General features: G+C 41.7%; 1 long non-coding RNA gene across 7 annotated transcripts; it reads right to left on the bottom strand.

Moving 5' to 3' along the window:
- Window positions 1-1,092: 1,092 nt before the first annotated feature.
- Window positions 1,093-22,562, bottom strand: LOC138379128 (uncharacterized). Of its 7 annotated transcripts, none has more exons than XR_011231966.1 (6): window positions 22,399-22,562; window positions 12,722-12,863; window positions 11,182-11,229; window positions 9,461-9,579; window positions 3,509-3,761; window positions 1,093-1,512 (listed from the first exon to the last, which is right to left on the bottom strand). It is a non-coding gene; the product is annotated as an uncharacterized lncRNA (long non-coding RNA). The 7 variants fall into 7 exon arrangements; XR_011231969.1 differs by having other exon boundaries at window positions 3,509-3,568; XR_011231968.1 differs by lacking the exon at window positions 22,399-22,562 and adding an exon at window positions 21,245-21,292.
- Window positions 22,563-23,733: the final 1,171 nt, after the last annotated feature.

Raw genomic sequence — 23,733 nt, 5'->3', positions numbered from 1 at the left:
TGCTGTGAGCTAGGCTGTCACCACGGCACTCTGGCCCGGGCAACAGTGTGAGACTGTCTCAAAAAAAAAAAAAAAAAAAAAAAATATGAACCTACCATTACTTGGCCTCAGTGGGAATTTAGACCCCATCTTCTGATATTTCAGGAGACAGTACAAATCTAGACTTTTATGCAAAGTCTTTTAGTTTTTAAATATTCACCTGATTTTAAAGCAAATACTGTGTGGGCCAAAGAAGACCTATCTACAGGAGTAAGCTAGTCCAGAGGATACCAGTTTGCTCTCAATGTCTTACTCACTGTCTTATAAAGTTGTTTCATAGACACTATTACATTAGACCAGACACATACACGTACATAAGTACATACACATAGCTGGGACAAATATTTCACAAAACAATACAGTCATCTCTCAGTATCCATAGGGATTGGTTCTAGAAACCCCCCCAGATACCCAAATCCACCGATGTGCAAGTCCTATATATAAAATGGTGTAGTATCTGCACATAACCTACACATATCCTCTTGTATACTTTAAATCGTCACTACATTACTTATAATACCTAATACAATGTAAATGCTGTGTGAATAGTTTTTATAGTATATTGACTTTTTGGGTATTATTTTCATGGCTGTATTGTTATTTATTGTTTTTTCCAAATATTTCTGATCCACAGTCGGTTGAATCCCTGCATATGGAACCCATGGATACGGAAGGTTTCCTGTACTTACCCTTTGCCAAATGATGGCTACTATTTTCCTATTTTCTTCTCTATATTCTATCTTATCTATTGTTTCCTAATCTATTCCATTCTAATGCATACAATTGCATTCAAAACCGTAGCCCAGTTTTAAACAATGCCCAAGGAAAAGCCAAGCCCCTGGCCTAGTTAAACAGGTAGTGATATATACCCACATTTTATACCACATGCGAAGAAGGTAACATCATGAATAAGCCAAAATTATGAAGAAGCAGAAGCTATGAGGTTATAAAAGCATTTATAAACGTATTCAGTCAGCCTGAAGCATTTAAAAAAAATTGAAGCCATGAGGGAGGGAAGAAGGGAAGAAGGGGAGGGAACACAAAAAGAAAAAAAACTAAAAGAAAAAAAAAATCCCCCACTAAATCCAATTAGGCTCTTTGCAGAGAGCTGGAATCTTGGCAATCTGAGGCCCACATTTCCACTGGCCAACAATCAGCAGGAGCCAAGCACTAAAGCCTTCCTTCCCCTTTGGAGGAAAGGTCCATGTTGCAACTGACCACAATCCCAAATACTCCCTACCATCCTCTTAAAAGCGTCAGTTGCCCTTTATCATCCCACTTGCACTCTTGTTTGTATTTTAGAGAAACTTCTCCTGTACCTAAGGAGAAGTTTCTATCAAAGGTGGATAAACAAAAGAAAAGCGCCCCCCACAAAAGGCAGTGTTTCAAGAAAAAGGAAGAGAATGAATACCAGAACCATCTTACGCATTTATGCATTTGGATCCCGCCTGCCCTCATTTGCAAATGCAATCCCTGAAACAAAGGATAGAGAAGTCAGTTGCTAATGCATATATTAGAAGCTATGAGAAAAAGAGTAAAAGAAGCAGAGCCCCAGTGTAATCATCATATTAACTGCAGAACACAAAAGTAAAGATCCATAAACTGCTGCTGTTGGTATACAAACATCTAGCTAAACTCGGAAATGACAGGCCTAATAAATTTGTGTTCTCAGGAATTGGAGTTGGACTATCCAAAGTAATCACAGTAAGCAAAGGGAACCGAAGCTGAAAGGATACACAGACGCCAACACGATGCAGAGGTGAGGCCATGAGGGCCATCAGCAAGCCACACTCATTTATGTGTTGTCTATAGCTGCTTTCACACTACAATAGCAGAAACCGTATGGATTACAAAACCTAAAATATTTAAACTCGGGCCCTCCACAGAAAAAGGTTGTCAACTCCTGTCATTGAGGAGAGCGTAAGTCAGCAGCCACAAAACTGAAAGGATGCTCAGAGAAAGGGGCTGAGAGAACATTTAAGACATGGTAAAAGCAGAGCACTTGAGAAAAGATTCTGAAATTCCTGCTGCTGAGATCACTAGGAGTACCCTTTACTACAACCTCCCAAACCCCGAATGTGCTGGACATTTAGAAAAATTAGCTACATATCACACAAAGAGATACTCAATGGGGAAGATTCATATTTAAAAATAAATAAATAAATAAATAAAATGTATAATTGAATTATGAACTACAAGAAAATATATTTATCTTCATATTGTGAAATACAAGTGGAGGGCCGGGCACAGTGGCTCACGCCTGCAATCCTAGCACTCTGGGAGGCCGAGGCGGGAGGATGGCTCGAGGTCAGGAGTTCGAGACTAGCCTGAGCAAGAGTGAGTGAGACCCCGATTCTACTAAAAAGAGAAAGAAATGATCTGGCCAACTAAAAATATATACATAGAAAAAATTAGCCGGGCATAGTGTTGCATGCCTGTAGTCCCAGCTACTCGGGAAGCTCAGACAGTAGGATCGCTTAAGCCCAGGAGTTTGAGGTTGCTGTGAGCTAGGCTGACGCCATGGTACTCTAGCCTGGGCAACACAGTGAGACTCTGTCTGCAAAAAAGAAAAAAAAAAAAATACAAGCGGAGAATAAACCATGAAGAAAAAGATATTTGAGCTGCATAAGAATGAATCATTCATAGGCCAAACTCGGGAAAATACCCGGAACATACGATAGATTAAAAATCAGTGGAAAAGGGCCAGGCGAGGTGGCTCAGGCCTGTAATTCTAGCACTCTGGGAGGCCGGGGCGGGTAGATTGTTTAAGCTCAGGAGTTCAAGACCAGCCTGAGCAAGAGCCAGACCCCGTCTCTACCAAAATAGAAAGAAATTAGCCAGACAACTAAAAATATATAGAAAAAATTAGCCGGGCATGGTGGCGCATGCCTGTAGTCCCAGCTACTCAGGAGGCTGAGGCAGAAGGATTGCTTGAGCCCAGGAGTTTGAGGTTGCTGTGAGCTAAGCTGACACCACGGCACTTTAGCCCAGGCAACAGAGTGAGACTCTGTCTGAATAGAAAAACCAAAACAACAAACTCTGGGAGGCCGAGGTGGGTGAATCTTTGAGCTCAGGAGTCTGAGACCAGCCTGAGCAAGAGCGAGACCCCGTCTCTACTAAAAAATAGAAAGAAATCATATGCATAACTAAAAATATATAGAAAAAAAATAAATGGGCATGGTGGCGCATGCCTGTAGTCTCAGCTACCTGGGAGGCTGAGGCAGGAGGATCGCTTGAGCCCAGGAGTTTGAGGTTGCTGTGAGCTAGGCTGACGCCACGGCACTCTAGCCAGGGTGACAGAGCAGGACTCTGCCTCAAAAAAAAAGTTTTCTTTAAAATCGGACAATTGCACAATGTATTATGGTTTATAACTTATACTACAGTTTAAATGAATAAAACTTTTGCCTGCTGCACCCAGACAGCCGTCCTCCCAGCAACATTCCAAACTACAGATGGAGGGATTCCTCACCTGACGTAGCTCTGTAGTCTTCAGCGGATGAGCTGGGGAAGTCAAATTGAGGCTCAAGACCTGAAGATAGAGGGGCATTAACCTGAAAAGAAACACCTGGCACAAAACAGTTGACCTGATGGCAGGTTGGATCCCACGGGTCTCTCTGTTGTGGTAGCCAGACGAAGGAATCAGAAGGCAATCCTCTATTCCGGAAGCCAATGCAGTACTTTGGAACCAGTCTCATGTTAAAGGGCTTCTTCCATGGAGTATGCTTAGATTGCAAAAACATGTTCATAGTAAGGTTGTTAGGACAGACTCACCATGGGAGAAAATACCGGAGAGGTCAAGAGTATCTAACAACGTCCAAAGAAGACACTGTAGTATGGACGTTAGGCTCTTGCACCCTAAGACATGTGGCTATTCACAGGTGCACTCTCACTACTGAACGGCACAGGAGTTTTCATCTGCTCCGTTTTTCACCTGGGACAGTTCACCCCTCCTTAAGGCAGCCTGGTAGTCCCCTGCTCCCAGAGGTCACCATACTGAAGTTGAACTTAGCGCACAATCCCGATCAGCGTGGGGAACTGCAGCCCAGAACTCCTGGGCTCCAGCGACCCTCCTGCCTCAGCCTCTCAAGTGGCTGGGACTACAAGCGCACGCTGCAATGCCAGCAGAAATGGCCCTTCCAACGGTCATTTCTGAATGGGTTCGTTGTTCTTCCACAGATGTGGAGACAAGGGTCACATCCAGATGTCCTACTAGAGAGGCACTGCAGTTAATCCTAACAGACCTATGCTATTAACTTTTCTGACTGTATCTCCTTTGCTGATCTTCCTAGGAGCAGAGTCACCCCTGGGAATTGGAAAAGACCTCATTTTTACCCCCAGCTGAAGTGAAGGTTGGAGGTAAAATTATCATCTGATAAAGATAACGAACACCTTCACTCTGTGACATTTCAGGGCGATGTTCCTGAGTGTAACTGACCTCAGTTACCCCACCATCTGAAAAAATAAGGGATAATGTTACAATTTACTTCCTAAGCATAAAAACTGAGTTAAGGCCAGGGACAGTGGCTCACACCTGTAATCCTAGCACTCTGGGCAGCCAAGGCGGGAGGATCACTTGCGGTCAGGAGTTTGACACCAACGTGAGCAACAATGAGACCCCCGTCTCTACTAAAAATATAAAAAATTAGTTGAGTATGGTGGCACATGCCTGTAGTCCCAGCTACTCTGGAGGCTGAGGCAGGAGGATTGCTTGAGCCCAGGAGGTGGAGGTTGCAGTGAGCTATGATGATGCCACTGCACTCTAGCCAAGGTGACAAAGTGAGACTGTCTCCAGACAAACAAACAAATAGACACGGGGTTAATGCACACATAAAACAATGTGTAACACTTTATGTGTGCTCGGTCAATATTAATAACTGGTATCAAAAGACTATTATATAAAAATACTCTATAAAAGGGACTGCTGTCTGGAACAGAATGAACTGGTCAAGAGATGATTTAAGAGGTATTTACATGAGAAAGAATATAGTTGTATTTGGTAGAAAAGTGCTAGAAAACAGATGAAAAGGGTAGAATGATCTCACAGCCATTAGAAGTCATTAACATCATGTAGTGAAAGAGAAATGAACAGAGCCTTGTCCTAGCACAGGGCTGAAACCAGAAGGCAAAGAACGGTGGATGAGGATGACACCAGGGCACAGGAGGCTGATGTGTGTGAGAGGGGAGAATGAACTAAGGGTGAAGACGAGTATGGGTGTATAATCAACATCTGCTTCTTAAACGTGGGTCTGATTACCCTTGACTGTGTTCACATCAGCTAATCAAGACATGCAAAACAGGAAAAAAAAAAAAAATCAGGTCTCACAAGTTCAGTTTATAATAAAAGAAACTGTCAGGCCAGGTGCAGTGGCTCACGCTTGTAATCCTGGCACTTTGGGAGGCCAGGTCAGGAGGACTGCTTGAGGCCAGAAGTTCGAGGTCAGCCTGGGGAATACCAAGAGCCCCATCGCTACAAAAAAGTTTAAAAAGTATCCTGGCATGGTGGCATGCACCTGATCTCCCAGCTAATAGGGAGGCTGAGGAAGAAGGATTGCTTGAACCCAGGAGTGCAGGCTGCAGTGAGCTATGATGATGCCACTGCACTCTAGCCCCGGCAACAGAACAAGACCCTGTCCCCACCACCCTCATCCCACCTGAAAGAAAAAGAAAATAGGCCGGGCAGGGTCGCTCACGCCTGTAATCCTAGCACTCCGGGAGGCTGAGGGGGGCGGATCGTTTGAGCTCAGGACTTAGAGACCAGCCTGAGCAAGAGCGAGACCCCCGTCTCTACTATAAATAAAAAGAAATTAGCCAAATAACTAAAAATAGGAAAAATTAGCCGGGCATGGGGGCGCATGCCTGTAGTCCCAGCTACCCGGGAGGCTGAGGCAGAAGGATCGCTTGAGCCTAGGAGTTTGAGGTTGCTGTGAGCTAGGCTCACGCCACGGCACTCTAGCCCAGGCAAGAGAGTTAGACTCTGTTGCAAAAATAATATATATATATATATAAAAATTAATAAATGGTCAGAGAAGCATGCACACAAAAATGTTCCCTTAAGTATGTTAATTCTTTTATGCACAAATTTTATGAAAAACTAAAAATGATCTTGACGTTTAAATTAAAAAATAAAAAGGAAATATTCTAAAACAATAATGGTCCAAATCAAAGATTTCTACACATTCACATCTAAAGACAGGAAAATATTCTTGTTTACAGACATCTAAAAATATTACCAACATAAACACACACTAGAACGAAATATAGAAATAATCTGAGTGGTTATGCATATGCTTTTATTAACTGTGCCGTGCTTTTTTTTTCAATTTTTGAAAATGACTACCTATGGGTTTTTGTAATTTTTTGTGTTTTTTATTTCAGCTCATTATGGGTGTACAAAAGTTCAGGTTACATACATTGCCCATGCTCCCCGCCCCCCCCCCCCCCCCCGCCCCATCCTCCGGAGTCTGAGCTTCAAGCGTGTCCATTCCCTAGACATTGCACATTGCACTCATCATGTAGGTATGGACCCATCCCCTCCCCCCACCCCCATCGCCCCCAGGTCAGGACTTCAAGCGTGTCCATTCCCCAGACAGTGCGCATGGCACTCATCAAGTAGGTATACACCCATCCCCTCCCCCCAGCCCCCACCTCTGTCCCATACCCAATTGGTGTTATTCCCAAAGGTGCGCTTAGGTGATGATCAGGGAAACCAGTTTGCTGGTGAGTACATGTGGTGCTTTTTCCATTCTTGGGATACTTCACTTAACAGAATGGGTTCCAACTCTCTCCAGGAGAACCAAAGAGATGCCATATCGCCGTTATTTCTTAAAGCTGAGTAATATTCCATGGTATACATATACCACATTTTGCTAATCCATTCATGAATTGATGGGTATTTGGGTTGTTTCCACATCTTTGCAATTGTGAATTGTGCTGCTATAAACATTCGGGTGCAGGTGTCTTTTTATAGAATGACTTTTGTTCTTCTGGGTAGATGCCCAATAATGGGATTGCTGGATCCAATGGGAGGTCTACTTGGATCTGTTTAAGGTATCTCCATGTTGTTTTCCACAGGGGTTGCACTAGTTTACAGTCCCACCAGCAGTGTATGAGTGTTCCTGTCTCTCGGCATCCAGGCCAACATGTATTGTTTTGGGACTGGGGGTGGGGCGGAAAGCAAATTATTCTCTGTAACCCTAAGTGATAGATATAGATTTCAAATTATTCTTCCCTAAAGGAATTGACTAAAGGCCCTCAGAGAATACGGAGGGAAAAGGAAGGAATAAAGCAAGGAAGGCAGATGTTCAGGTAATGGACATCAATTTCACACGACACACTGGCCTACATTAAAAACAGCTAAAAGAAAACTATTTCTTAAATCACAAACTATGTTAGTGTGATTTTGTAATTTTAATCAAGGAGGAAATAATAGGCAGTAACGTCAAACACATCACATCTAGAATAAGAAAACGTTTGTGCTAATTTTTATTTATTTATTTTTTTAATTGAGACAGTCTCTCTCTGTTGCCCGGGCTAGAGTGCTGTGGCGTCAGGCCAGCTGACAGCGACCTCAAAGTGCTGGGCTCCAGCAATCCTTCTGCCTCAGCCTCCCGAGTAGCTGGGACTACAGGCATGAGCCACCAGGCCCGGCTAATTTTTTTCTATATAGATTTTTAGCTGTCCAAATCATTTCTTTCTATTTTTAGTAGAGACGGGGTCTGGCTCTTGCTCAGGCTGGTCTCGAACTCCTGGCCTCGAGTGATCCTCCCGCCTCGGCCTCCCAGAGTGTTAGGATTACAGGCGTGAGCCACCGCGCCCGGCCTGTGCTAAGTTTTACATAGCCTGTCCTAATATTGATATGGCTGCCTCATAATCCCAGTGGGTCAAAGTTGTATCCCAATACTTCAGAGTCAATTTCAAGATTTTTATTGTAAGGGTTAAACAATTCTTGATTCTACAGTTTACCGAGACCAAGTTAATTAGTGTAAGAAAATGTGAAAACAATTGACAAAAGCATTACATGAATGTCCTACAGCAGCACTATCCATAAGATAGCAGAAAAACAAAATGTGGTATATAAACACAATGTGTATATAAACAAATGCATACTACCATGTGGCATACAAACAGAACACGCTACATAAACAAAATGAATGGATAAACAAAATGTGACATATACATACAATGAAATATTATTCAGCCTTAAAAAGAATACAGTTCTGGCCGGGCGCGGTGGCTCACGCCTGTAATCCTAGCACTCTGGGAGGCCGAGGCGGGTCGATTGTTTGAGCTCAGGAGTTCGTGACCAGCCTCAGCAAGAGCAAGACCCCGTCTCTACTAAAAATAGAAAGAAATTATATGGACAGCTAAAAAAATAGAGAGAGAGAAAAATTAGCCGGGCATGGTGGCACATGCCTGTAGTCCCAGCTACTCGGGAGGCTGAGGCAGAAGGATTGCTTGAGCCCAGGAGTTTGAGGTTGCTGTGAGCTAGGCTGATGCCACAGCACTCTACCCTGGGCAACAGAGTGAGACTCTGTCTCAAAAAAAAAAAAAAACAAAAAAACAATACAATTCTGACATAGGCTAACAACATGGATGAACCTTGAAGACACTGTGCTAAGTAAAATAAGCCAGGCAGAAAAGGACAAATATTGTCTGATCCTGATGTATACAAAATACCTGGAAGAGGCCAATTCATAGAGACTGAAAATAGATTAGAGGTTACCAAGGGCTGGAAAGAAGAGCAATAAAACAAAATGTACTATACTAATGTAAGATGTTATCAATAGGGAAAACTAGGTGTGGGACACATGGGAACTCTCTGTATGATTTTTGGAACTTTCTATAAATATATAATTGTTCTGAAACAAAATGTTTATTTCAATAATAAAAAAAAGAAAAATGATGACATTTACCCCCTACAGAAAGGTACCCGAAAAATAGGTTAACATACATTGTGATCTTTCTATGTGATAAAAATTAGACCTATTCCAAATTCAATAAGGCAAATTCAATCAAGTTTAATATCTTTGTGAGACCCCTAGCGTGCAAGGAAAATTTTAGAAAACCTGTGTTGTGATACAGTGCTAAAATTCAGATTAAAAAGCCTAGACTCTTAAAAAATTTTTTTTTTTTTTTTAACTTTTTAGATTTTTTTTTAATTACCAGGCCGGACCCTTCTTAGCTTCCCAGATCAGAGGAGATCGGGCGCCTTCAGGGCCATGTGGCCTTAGCCTACACTCCTAAATATTTTCAGGAAAATTACTCGAGTAACTATAAAATAGTTAAATAAGACCACTGCAGTATAACCTAAAACATTTTTGGAAGGGCAATTTGAGAGGAACTTTAATAAATAAAAACTGTTCATCTTTTTATCGACTTTTCCAAAGGTGCCATCACACAGAAATCTCATAGAAATACTCACACAAGCTGGGCGAGGTGGCTAACGCCTGTAATCCTAGCAGTCTGGGAGGCCGAGGCGGACGGATGTTTTGAGCGCAGGAGTTTGAGACCAGCCTGAGCAAGGGCGAGACCCCGTCTCTACTAAAACAATAGAAAGAAATTAGTGGGACAACTAAAAATATATAGAAAAAAATTAGCCGGGCAGGGTGGCGCATGCCTGTAGTCCCAGCTATTCACGAGGCTGAGGCAGTAGGATCACCTGAGTCCAGGAGTTTGAGGTTGCTGTGAGCTAGGCTGTCACCACGGCACTCTGGCCCGGGCAACAGTGTGAGACTGTCTCAAAAAAAAAAAAAAAAAAAAATATGAACCTACCATTACTTGGCCTCAGTGGGAATTTAGACCCCATCTTCCGATATTTCAGGAGACAGTACAAATCTAGACTTTTATGCAAAGTCTTTTAGTTTTTAAATATTCACCTGATTTTAAAGCAAATACTGTGTGGGCCAAAGAAGACCTATCTACAGGAGTAAGCTAGTCCAGAGGATACCAGTTTGCTCTCAATGTCTTACTCACTGTCTTATAAAGTTGTTTCATAGACACTATTACATTAGACCAAAGACACATACATGTACATAAGTACATACACATAGCTGGGACAAAAATTTCACAAAACAATACAGTCATCTCTCAGTATCCATAGGGATTGGTTCTAGAAACCCCCCCAGATACCCAAATCCACCGATGTGCAAGTCCTATATATAAAATGGTGTAGTATCTGCACATAACCTACACATATCCTCTTGTATACTTTAAATCGTCACTACATTACTTATAATACCTAATACAATGTAAATGCTGTGTGAATAGTTTTTATAGTATATTGACTTTTTGGGTATTATTTTCATGGCTGTATTGTTATTTATTGTTTTTTCCAAATATTTCTGATCCACAGTCGGTTGAATCCCTGCATATGGAACCCATGGATACGGAAGGTTTCCTGTACTTACCCTTTGCCAAATGATGGCTACTATTTTCCTATTTTCTTCTCTATATTCTATCTTATCTATTGTTTCCTAATCTATTCCATTCTAATGCATACAATTGCATTCAAAACCGTAGCCCAGTTTTAAACAATGCCCAAGGAAAAGCCAAGCCCCTGGCCTAGTTAAACAGGTAGTGATATATACCCACATTTTATACCACATGCGAAGAAGGTAACATCATGAATAAGCCAAAATTATGAAGAAGCAGAAGCTATGAGGTTATAAAAGCATTTATAAACGTATTCAGTCAGCCTGAAGCATTTAAAAAAAATTGAAGCCATGAGGGAGGGAAGAAGGGAAGAAGGGGAGGGAACACAAAAAGAAAAAAAACTAAAAGAAAAAAAAAATCCCCCACTAAATCCAATTAGGCTCTTTGCAGAGAGCTGGAATCTTGGCAATCTGAGGCCCACATTTCCACTGGCCAACAATCAGCAGGAGCCAAGCACTAAAGCCTTCCTTCCCCTTTGGAGGAAAGGTCCATGTTGCAACTGACCACAATCCCAAATACTCCCTACCATCCTCTTAAAAGCGTCAGTTGCCCTTTATCATCCCACTTGCACTCTTGTTTGTATTTTAGAGAAACTTCTCCTGTACCTAAGGAGAAGTTTCTATCAAAGGTGGATAAACAAAAGAAAAGCGCCCCCCACAAAAGGCAGTGTTTCAAGAAAAAGGAAGAGAATGAATACCAGACCCATCTTACGCATTTATGCATTTGGATCCCGCCTGCCCTCATTTGCAAATGCAATCCCTGAAACAAAGGATAGAGAAGTCAGTTGCTAATGCATATATTAGAAGCTATGAGAAAAAGAGTAAAAGAAGCAGAGCCCCAGTGTAATCATCATATTAACTGCAGAACACAAAAGTAAAGATCCATAAACTGCTGCTGTTGGTATACAAATATCTAGCTGAACTGGGAAATGACAGGCCTAATAAATTTGTGTTCTCAGGAATTGGAGTTGGACTATCCAAAGTAATCACAGTAAGCAAAGGGAACCGAAGCTGAAAGGATACACAGACGCCAACACGATGCAGAGGTGAGGCCATGAGGGCCATCAGCAAGCCACACTCATTTATGTGTTGTCTATAGCTGCTTTCACACTACAATAGCAGAAACCGTATGGATTACAAAACCTAAAATATTTAAACTCGGGCCCTCCACAGAAAAAGGTTGTCAACTCCTGTCATTGAGGAGAGCGTAAGTCAGCAGCCACAAAACTGAAAGGATGCTCAGCGAAAGGGGCTCAGAGAACATTTAAGACATGGTAAAAGCAGAGCACTTGAGAAAAGATTCTGAAATTCCTGCTGCAGAGATCACTAGGAGTACCCTTTACTACAACCTCCCAAACCCCGAATGTGTTGGACATTTAGAAAAATTAGCTACATATCACACAAAGAGATACTCAATGGGGAAGATTCATATTTAAAAATAAATAAATAAATAAATAAAATGTATAATTGAATTATGAACTATAAGAAAATATATTTATCTTCATATTGTGAAATACAAGTGGAGGGCCGGGCACAGTGGCTCACGCCTGCAATCCTAGCACTCTGGGAGGCCGAGGCGGGAGGATGGCTCGAGGTCAGGAGTTCGAGACCAGCCTGAGCAAGAGTGAGTGAGACCCCGTTTCTACTAAAAATAGAAAGAAATGATCTGGCCAACTAAAAATATATATATAGAAAAAATTAGCCGGGCATGGTGGCACCTGGGTGTAGTCCCAGCTACTCAGGAGGCTCAGGCAGAAGGATTGCTTGAACCCAGGAATTTGAGGTTGCGGTGCACAGGTAGGCTGACGGCAGGGCACTCTATCCTGGGCAACAGAGCAAGACTCTGTCTCAAAAAAAAAAAAAAAAAAGGAAGTGCATCCTTAGAAGCTACTACAAAAATCTTTCACTGTGAAACAAAAACATTTCTGTCTCACATGGCCTCCTTGGATTTGATGAAATCTAGAGGAAGCACTGGGTGGAAGATACAGTACTGGCTTGGAATCAAATCCATTTTCTACACCAACTAGCTACAATCTTGGGACAATTTCCAATTCCCCTATCTGTAAAAATGGGAGAATGTTTCGAAAAGGAGAGGTTAGACTCTTTATTCTCTAGTACAGCCTGAATATTTTAAGGTTTTTCTTCATGTCACAATGAGAAAACACCCAGTAATTGCCTAGTGCCTATTAAGACCACCTTCCCTGCCCCTTCCTACTAACTAGCTAAGCCCACCAAAGCCACTGACCACTTACCAAGACTTCGCAAAGGTTTGATAACCACATGCAAGATGCTGACTTGAGCCTCTCCCAATTCTCTAATAACCTTGCTAGAGGTTAACCAGGCAGGGCTTAATATACCTCTTCATCAGTGGTTTCTGGCTGCATTTGGTGTCACCTATAGGATAGGGAGAAGGAAGGAAACAAATATAAGATGGAACAGTTAAGGTTTGAGATCTAGCTTTAATTTTATTTTTACCACCTCAATCAAGCCATCCAGCCAACCATACCATGAGCCTCAGATTTCACTCTTGCTAAGTATTCAAATTAGCATCATCATTATGTTCTTTATCTGGCAAAGGCCACTGCAAGGTCTACAATTATTGTTTAGTAAGGATTCTTGCTCCCATTTTAAATGAGTTAAGTTGGGTACAGAGTCACCTAATGACTATACCAAAGCGTTAGAACTCACATGTAAACTCTAATGCTGGTCTTCCTAGTTTCCTTCAAATCCTTCCCCTCTTTGGGCCTATATATCTTTATCTTTGAACAGGGGGTAGTCGTGACCCTTTAGCAGTCCTTCTGTGTCTAGCAGTTAATGAATCTACATTCTTTTACTCCTGACCAAAACAGTCCTCAAAAGGTGAATTAAACTTTCATCTAGTCATCAGATGGCACCTGGTTCACACTGATGGGGAAAGGTAACAAAACTCTGGGCTCTGGACCAAACCAAGCCCTGTCATTTACAATCTCAACTTCCACCAGGACTGACCATAAGTGAAAAGGTATCAAACGTTATTTGTTTCTTACCTAGCTGTCTGGGTTATTAAAAGGATAACAAGGAGCTAGGTAGACCAGTGGCTAGTCCCCTACCTCCAAGACTCAATCACTGGGGAGAACAGGGTTCTGAGACATGAGACCACACAGGATAAGCCAAGGATTCCCAAGGGTCCTTTCTTTCTATGGAAGCAGCCTATTGCTTATAAGTTTCCCACTCCCTAACTGCTTAGCATGAAAAGCAAGCCAGAAATCTGGCAATTCAGCAATGGCCCAAAGCCCAGGCTATTAATTGCTATCATTAGTTGCTGGCAGCACCAGCTAATGCTGCTAAGTTTCCTGTTACTCAGTGAGATACAGGCAACTCTGAACTCAAACCCCAGGAAGACCCAAGGAATAGATTGTCACTCATTTTTAACTATTTCATCCACCACCAGCAAGAAAGTATCTCTCCTCTGATCCACTAGTGATCATGAGACCCAGGTAGAAAGTTCTCCCACCATATGTGGATAAGATTGGTGCTACCTAGCTGGGGGCAGAAGAGGGGAAGCAGGAGCCTTGATAGTTTTGAGCCATCTCTTTACTGAAGCAATTAAAGCCACCATTTACTAGATCAAGATCTGCACACCCACAAGCAGCTACTGCCACTAACAATTGCGGTAGCTTAAAGCCCAGAGGGACAAGGATGGGAAAGGAATGTATATAGGGCCTGATTGGGAAATAAATGGTAAGTGTAAACCCTGATCTGGGAAATGCCTGTCCTAAGGAGAAAGGAATATAGGGGTAGTTGGCAGTTAGTGCCTTTCTCTGAAGACAGTGATCTTATTTCTACCATCCTCTTCCACCCCATTCAGCTCTTTTCTAAACTAAACTGCTCCGGTTTCCAGCTCTCTCACCACCCCTATATACTCCACTTCTATTGAGATCAACAATTTCAAAATGGAAATAGTTTCAATGTTTCTTTAACTTTCAAAGTCATGCATGCACACTGCAAAAAAACAAAAAAAATTCCAGAACTATATCAAAGACAGAAAGTAGGGCTGGCACTTTGGGAGGCTGAGGGGGTAGGCTCCCTTGAGCCCAGGAGTTTGATGTTGCAGTGAGCTATGATCATGCTGCTGCACTCCAGCCTGGGCAACCAAGTGAAACCCTGTCTCTAAAATAAAATAAAAATCACCCAGAATCCCAGAAAAGTTTAACACTTGGGATATGTACTTCCAACAACTTTCATACATATGTATATGTATTATACAAACAAGAATTCTTATTTTACAAAAATTAGGTGAAACTATACTACTGCTCTGTAGGTTTTTTCAATTAATATACTGTATACATCTTTCCAAGTCAAATATTCACTTATAAGACTATTTTTATTTTTAATGATTATGTTGTATTATTATATGAATACACTGGACTGGCACAGTGGCTCACACCTGTAATCCTAGCACCGTGGGAGGCCAAAGCAGGAGGACTGCTTGAGGCCAGCTTGACAAAGACCCCATCTCTACAAAAAACAGAAAAATTAGCTGGGTGTGGTGGCGCTCATCTGTAGTCCCAGCTACTCCAGAGGCTGAGGTAAGAGGAACGCTTGAGCCCAGGAGTTTGAGGTTGCAGTGAGCTATGATGATGCCACTGCACTCTAGCCCTGGCAACAGAGCAAGAGCCTGTCATTATAAAAAATATATATATACCAAAATGTTTTTAAACAAATTCCTATTGATGAACAGGTTTTTCCATTATTTACTGCTATGAATGTTATGAACATGCCCATACCTAAATCTTTGAGAATATCCTTAAACACATATTTGGGAGTATATCCTTAGAACTGAATACAAACCTTTATTGCTAAGAGAATTACAAAGATGAGTAAGATATGGTGGTCTCTACTCTTGAGTTTAAATCAAGGGAGAGAGACACAAACAGGTAACATTTGCCATTACCAGAATGTATCCTGTCAAGATACGCATGACTGTATAGTTAAATGTTGCGTATATGGCTTTTCATTGTGCAAATATTACAACTTTTCTGTATGTACGCTTGAAATTTTTCATAATAGAACGTTGGGGAAAATCCAGCAAGCAGCTTGAAAAAGAAGGCCATAAGGCCTTTCCAAACTCTATTTTACTCCTAGGATGTGCCTATATGATGTAAGGAGCCTATTCGATATTTTTTCCCTTTTGTTTTTTTAGATTTAGCTTTCTGGCATCTGACCTGGAGCTTGCTGACTTTTTAAAGAAGTTAAATGAACCACAATGTACTCATAGGCAGGTTACCAAGATAGTGCCTATAAGACTAGAGAAGCGAGTGAGAAGGGCTCTAAGGTCTTGGAAATCCAGGCTTACTACCTATATAAGTCTAAATAAGTGAATATTTTAGAAACTCCACTTCTTCATTTAAAAATTAGCATTAGGACCCTCTAGCGTTTGCCTCAGCTTATCTTTCTGCCTTATCCCACATTAATTCCTTATTTCCCATAGTCTTATTGCAAAGAGCTGTGTAGGAAGGAGGAAAGCAAGGGAGAAGGCACCAAGGCATGCTATGTCCACATGCTTCCAGTTAGGATATAATAAAAGGTATTTTTTGAGTTGAGGCTTGAAACATGATGTTAAAGGACAGGGTATAACTGACTGACTGCAGGACCCTGGGGGAGACCTTATAATCTCCTAGTTTAAAATGTGTCCTAGCTGGCCCAACTGTAAAATAAAAAAAAGACTAGTCAAAAGCAATAACAAATGAGTTTTTGCTCTAGTGAATGGAGTGGGGAATGAAACCATCACTGCTGAGTGATGATCCAGAACAGGCTCAGCAATCTTTTTCTACAAAGGCTGCATAGGCCACAACATCTCTGACAAAGCTACTCAACTCTGCCATTGCTGTGCCAAAGTGACTCCAGACAAAACATCAATGAATGAGCATGGCTGTGTTCCAATAGAACTTTATTTGCAAAAACTGATAGCCCACCAGCCATAGAGTTTGCCCACCCTTGGTTTAGAATGAGGAGTCCTATGTTGGAATACAATTTGGAGGATGACTCAGGGAGGGTAAGTTTACAAATAGGAACCATTTAGCAAACACTGGGCCATGAGGATAAGGCTCCCAATCTAGCAGCTATCACCCAGGTCCCATCAAGAAAGCAAGTGTCAGCAGTAGCAAAATTAGTAACATCTGTAAATACCAAAGACTGAAATCCAAACACAAAAATAGCATTGTCTCATGCGAAACTCTTGATACATATACATAGCTAGAAAGAAATGGCCAGTTTCTGACCACATGCTTTTTGAAGAAAACAGTTGACAGTCCAGAGCCTGTGGAGATCACTTTAGCAGGCACACAATAAATGTTTGTTGATGAGTCATTCATTTATTCATCCAATAAACATTTACTGAGGCCTACTAATGTGCCAGGCTGGGCTCTGGAGATGGAGATACCATCCCTGCCCTCAAGGAGCTCACAGTCTAATATAACAGGAAGAGAGACAGGCATATACACAGACAATTACAATACAACCTGATAAGTGTTGAAACACTTATCAGGTTGTATTATAATGGCCGATGTAAAATTTCCTTCCAGGGGGTGCTGCTCCAGGCTGCTGCTGGCTGTAACAAGAGAGGGGAGGAATAAATCGCAGAAATCAAAGGTTAAATGCTCTTCAGCTATTTCAAGTATCCAGGCTCACCCTAATCCCTGATCATAGATGGATTTGAGAACTAGACACTAGCATGATGTAAAATAGGACTTCTATGCTTAAGATAGGCACAGATCTCCAACAAAGTCCCTTCTCAACCACCTGTTCTAAAACATGAGCCTTTTTTTTCTTCTTTTTGCTTATACACTGCTCAACCTCCCCACCCTACTACACATGAGCCTGGTTTAATATCTGCAGCTAGCAAAATTCTGAAAAATGGGAGCTTACAACTAACTGGATTAACCCAGTGTAAGTGGATAGCAAAAAGCAGTAACAGCTCACTTGGCACCTCTAAATCCAGTAATTCCTATCCTTCACTGAAAAAATAAAAGAATGTTACTAAATGTAAAATAGACAATATACAGCTCATGGAGTGGGGAATAACAAGTTTGAAAGTTTTATTTAATAAACATAATTAAACAGATTCTTTGAACCAGAAATAACAGACCCAGTTTTAGGAAAGCAGAACTAGACCCCTCATGACCTTTGAGAATATCTAATTCACCTATATATTATACATAAGAAAAACGAAAACAGAAAGGCAACACACTTTTCCCACTCTGTTTTCAAAACTAGGTAAGTGATAGTAAGAGACTTTTTGAGGAGAGACTATCACTATAAATAGTTATTTGGTTCAGATGGTTTTATACAAAGAGAGGATGGCATTTTTCTGTGCCCCATACCTTTCTTAATAAGGCCTAAGTTTTTAATGGCTCATTTGGCTCTGCATCAGCAAACTGGGCCAGTGACAAGTAATTGGCAGTTACACTGAGATCCCTGTTTTGGGACCCAATGTGTCCATGAGTCTGTTATTTTATAAGCTTAACATACTATTTTCCCCTAAAGTTATTACACTGCTCTCACCTACACACTGTTCTGTTCTGCCAATTGTCAGCCTGCTCTGGATGGTTTCTCAGGTATTGCAGTTTTTTCCTATTAGCATTTCACATCCCCCCAGCACTTAGTAGTATCTATAAATGTGGATATTTATATCAGATCACTCATAGGTATTTAAAATAAGACCAATCCCTGGATGGATGGGGGGAGAGAGGACAACCCTTTTGTTTCTTGTCTAAATTAGTTTCTTATTAGGGACAAAATGTTGCCATCTTTTCCCTACTCCCAAAGCCAGGGAGCACCACTGTTGTGCAGCACTCACAAGTCCTTGCCTTTTAGATTAAAAAAAAATGGCTTTCTATTTGAAAGTCAGACAGATCTTATCTCAAAATGGCTACCAAGAACCTGACATGTATCCCACACAGCAGTTGTATTTGGAATCGCAAACATTCCTTCAGACTCAATGGCAACAAACATTACTTAGGAGTATATCTGCAACAAATGACATTTGTCCTTTACAAATAAATAACATTCAGGCCCAAATTGAATAATTCACAAAAACAAATAAGAGCTAATTAATAATTAAGATCTAAAAGTCCAGCCTCACCAATAAGAGAAATGTATCATAAAACAAAGATTTCATTCTTTTACATCTGAAGTTAGCAAAAAAAAAAAAAAAAAAAATTTTAAGTACCTAAATGGGTGTAAAAATTGACATAATTTTATGGAAAGCAATATGGCAACTCTTTATAATGTTCAAACCTTTTGACAAGTCAAATTCTAGAACTCTATAAGGAAATGACCCAAAACAGATAAGTAACAAAAAGTAAATGAAAAGACATTCTTTACATAATTTAAAATACTGAAAATCTGTAAAATACATACAACAGAGTATCAAGAAAGAATTAGATGACAATTACAAAGAATGTAAACATGAAAATATGCATGTTGTAATGTTAAAGACAAAATGCAATATAAAATAGTGCACATACATGATCAACTGTGTAGAAAAATGAAGAGAATGAGAAAATGTGAGCAAAATTATTAACACTAGCTACCTCTGGGTGGTGAAACTATGGGTGTTTTTGTCCCCATACTTGATGGTTATCCTCAGACAAAGTTACAACAAATATTTACCAAATTTCTGGATTGAGGGAGCTATTCAAATTTAAACAATGGAAGAAAAATCACAAAATGGATGATAGATTTGACCACATGATTTCAAATCTCTACTAGCCAAAAATTTTTAAAAATTAAAAGGCAAACAATAACCTGGAGTAGGTATTCATAACATTACAGAAATTTTAGTAAAATAGTCTTTCTTTACAGAACACATTCAGATAATAATAAACACTAAACTAAAATTTCAACAGATAAATCAGTATAAGGTATCATCACTGCATGAAAGAAAATAAAACTTAGAAACATACGGAGGAAAAAAGAATCCAAACTCACTAATAACCAAGAAATGAAAAAATAATACTAGTTTTTACCCATAAAAATAATTTTTTTAAGAAAAACATTCAGTGCTTGTGTGAGTAAAAATTGGTACAACCTTTTGAGGAAGAAACTTGACAATACATATTGAGTGTGAAAAATGTTCATAACCTTTGATGTAGTAATTCTACTACAATGAATGTAACCTAACCAAATAATAAAAGAAATACATATATTTTCAGTCTTTTATTACAAGAAAAAAGGCAATAACCTTTTTATTATTGTACATTGGCATCAACACATCAAAATATTAATAATGGTTAAAGACAAAAAAAAAATCTCTAATGCAGTAAATGACTGGTTGGCTCAACGTTAGATCAGATTGAAAATCAGGCAAAACAAGAAGGGTGTGTCCAGCCTGCTGCAGTCGGCCATTTTAGACCCTCTGCAGAACAAAACGCACAGAACACAAGGGTAGATAAGAATAGCCACCCCAGTAGGCACCAAATCAACAATTCTTTACTTTTTTGTCTCCTAGTTATGTAACCCTGTACTATGCGTGGAGTCAAAAGCAGCAAACAACTCTCCTTTCTAAAACTGTTTAGGTAAGTTACAAACAAAATTTGAAATCATAAAAGAAGAATCCTCTAAATTTGCCCCCTCATTTTAGGGGATAAAGTATAATGCTTAAGAGCATAGGACTCTGGAGCCATACTACCTGGATAAAAATCCTGTCTCAGCCATTCAACTGGCTGTAAAGCCTTGGACAATTTAATCTGTGTTCCTCAAATTCCTCATTTGTAAAAACTGAATAATAGTACTGCTATTTGATAAGATTATTGAGAGCACTAAATAAATTAAGGCATATGTTAAACCAGGCAGACCAGTCAGTACCTTGCACATAGTAAGTGGGTTTAAGTGTAATTATTATTACAGATAAACAGGCCCAGAGAAGGAAAAGATCCAGCATGAGATAGCCAGGATTATTGGAAAAGATGTGCTCCTCACTTTTGAATCCTGTGCCCTTTCTACTACATACATACATATATGTATATATAAAAAGCACTAAATTATTATTTTAGCGATTAACAACAAATCCTAACTGGCAGCCCTCAGAGAGCCATGACAGCACGGCTGCCTAAAAAAAAAAAAAAGGAAAGAAAAGAAACTCCAATCTTCCTGCTAAGACAAAACCGTGCTGAAAGTTCTACATAAGAAGAAATAATTTAGAGGAAAGGGTGTAAGTCCAGATCGCTTTCATACCATCACTACTATTAACTACCTTCAATCTCTTTACACGCCAGTGTGAGTCGCAGACAGCCATTTGCCCAAACTCCAGGTTTAAAGCAAAGTGTAACAAGCGTTTGGAAACACACCAAATTCTCACTCCTGTGTTCTACAAGGGGAGAAAATTAAGGGCTTTCGGCCAACATAACAGCAGATTCTCACATTGCTTTGCTACTATGATGGGATGAACAGTGTATCCAGAGCCAAGTATAACGGCCCCAAATCGGCAAACCAGGCTGAGCCCTCCGAATGTGCACTGCCCAAATGTGGACTGTCTCCAAGTGCTCCCATTTTACGCATTTCCTACACACAGCCAGCGGCCGCAACCTTTTGCAGAGTCATCATCGCCTCCGCATTTTTAAACCCACTCATCAATAGGCCAGTGAGAGGCTAAGATTCTGGGTTAATTCCCAGTGAATTTGGCTACAGCCTAAGACAATTCCAACTCAGGCTGATGCCTTCACCCAACTAACAAGGCAGATTTTTTTTTTCTGCAGACCCTGCTAGTGCAAGATGGCTAAGCAAAGACAACTTACCTCCCCCCTCGCCATTTTGCAACCTTAATTACCCGTACGCTGCGCGCCTCGCCTCCCCTCCCCTCCCAGGCATTCTGTCTGAAATGCGCATGCGCGTGTCTGTCGTGCGTGCGTGTGTGTGTCTCTCTCTCTCTCTCTCTATCTTCCCCCTCCCTCCCCCCTCCTCTCTCCTCTCCCCCCTCCTCTCTCCTCTCCCCCCTTCCTCTCTCTCTCCTCTCCCTCTCCTCGCCCCCACAGTTCAACCCGTCACCATGTTGTCTCAATTACGCATGCGCACCTTCTCCCCCTCCCAACCGCTGTGGCCAACTCCTAGCAACGTTGCATTCTCAAGTACGCATGCGTGCCTTTCGCTTTTCGCCCCTCCACCCCCACTCCGCCCAACCCTTGCGCATGCGTGCCTCTCTCTCCCCACCACCACTGGAGCCCCTACCCCTCAAGTCAGGTCTTCTCAAATACTGTATACTTGAGCGCCGCCACTTGGCGCCGCGTTTCCCTGTTCTCCCAAATACCATGCGTACCGTGCTTGTCCTCTCCCATTCTCTCCCTTCTCTCTCCCATCTTCGTTTTTTATATATAGTATATAAGCCTGATACTGTCTGGCCGTGTTTTCTCGCCACAGTTGTGCCCCAGTGCCCATAGAGAGCCATTAGCAACATTCTCAAATGCGGATAGATACCATAAACTATGGAAGTTGAATTCGGGAAAGAAGGCGTTGTAGGTGATAAGGACAGATCTAGATGGAATCCGCCCAGACCCCAAGGGAGGGGCTAGAGTACCCTTGGATTCACATAATAAGACTCGCCAACCTGAACAAAAGCAAAGAAAGCTTTCATAAATCATCGGATGAGCCTTATCCTAAAGCCTCCCCCTTTAAATATACCTGCTACAAATGAGGTATCCTAAATTTTGTAAACAGGAAACCTTATGGAAAATACTGATGCTCAGGTGCCTCAACCAGGGTTAGAGGAAAGGAGTCTGCATCCCTTTCGCAATGGGGAGTAAATGCTCAACATCGTTTTGGAGAACTGAGGCCCATCCTGGACCCCATTTTTTCCTCCCGTGAACCGGAAGAATGCACAAATTAAGGCTCTCCCTGGCCCAAGTTCCCTCCGCCGCCCTCCATGTTATGTTCTTCCCCTACATCGTTCCTTTACCTCCTGGCTGAATCGAGTGTCGTAGCAGGAATTCTTAAAGCCAGCAGTCCCAAGACTGGGTGGAGAGAGCGGCGGGACAAAGAGAGACAGGGAGAGAGAGCGCGCCTGAGTGGCAGCCGCAGGCTTTAGTAGCAGCGGACTGCAGGCACGGGAGCAGTGGTGGCTCCAGCCCCGGCGCTGAAGCCAGAAAAGGACATCCTCCTGGATCGCCGCAGTGTGCTTCCAGCGCATGCGCTGCGCACGCCCTCTCGCCCCTCCCGCCCCTCAGAGCCTAACCCTTAACAGTGGACCGACCTCCTTTCACCCCTTCATTTGCCCTGGTCCCTAGCGCACTGTGCTTCTTCCACCTTACGCCTCCGCTTGGTCACACCGGCCTCCACTATCATCCCTCCCTCAGCCCATCGTTTCGTCAGTCCCTCTCCCGTTCTTACCCCACAATTCTGTTGCTAAGACTCCCTGTTAGCTATCTTTATTCCCCGTTATACTTAGTGGCCTACCCTCTGATTCTTTTTCTTTCTTTTTTTTCTTTTTTTTTTTTTTTGAGACAGAGTCTCACTCTGTTGCCCAGGCTAGGGTGCCGTGGCGTCAGCCTAGCTCACAGCAACCTCAAACTCCTGGGGTCAAGCAATCCTCCTGCCTCAGCCTCCCGAGTAGCTGGGGACTACAGGCATGCGCTACCATGCCCGGCTAATTTTTTCTGCATATATTTTTAGTTGTCCATATAATTTCTTTCTATTTTTAGTAGAGACGGGTCTCGATCTTGCTCAGGCTGGTCTCGAACTCCTGAGGTCAAACGATCCACCCGCCTCATCCTCCTAAAGTACTAGGATTACAGGTGTGACCTACCCTCTGATTCTTGACCTTCTCTGCCTGTCTGCAGCCCTACTGGGCTTCCTACTCTTTTCCTTCTGTGCCTGGTGTTGCAAATTGTAAAAAATACAGAAAAAAAAGTTATTTAAAAAAAAAGTATTATATCCACACAATCCTCTCTAAAGTGGCTCTCAGGCTGGGCCAACCAGCCACTGTTGGGCAAACAGACGCCTTATTGATGATGTCCCTCAGAGAAAACCCAGAGGCAAGGAACCAGAGGACCCCTGGCACAGAGCAAAAAGGGCAAGGGTGTTCAATCGGTTTGAGGGGAAAAGGCAGTATGCCCTCAATATGGAGGACTCTTATCTTTCTCTTCAGAACCCTGGTATTCTCTGGACATTAAAAATACTGTTCAATATCCTTCACTGCTAACTACAAGGCTTGTTTCTGTCTTCTGTAAGAACACAAATATTAATTTTGAGAGAAGTGGCATCATTTTTTCAAGAGGCTCTGAAATACATTCAT

This window comes from Eulemur rufifrons, chromosome 30, assembly GCF_041146395.1.
Source record: "Eulemur rufifrons isolate Redbay chromosome 30, OSU_ERuf_1, whole genome shotgun sequence".
NCBI classification, from domain to species: Eukaryota; Metazoa; Chordata; class Mammalia; order Primates; family Lemuridae; genus Eulemur; species Eulemur rufifrons.
The sequence above is the reverse complement of the archived record's forward strand: the minus strand, read 5'-3'. Positions and strand labels throughout refer to the sequence as shown.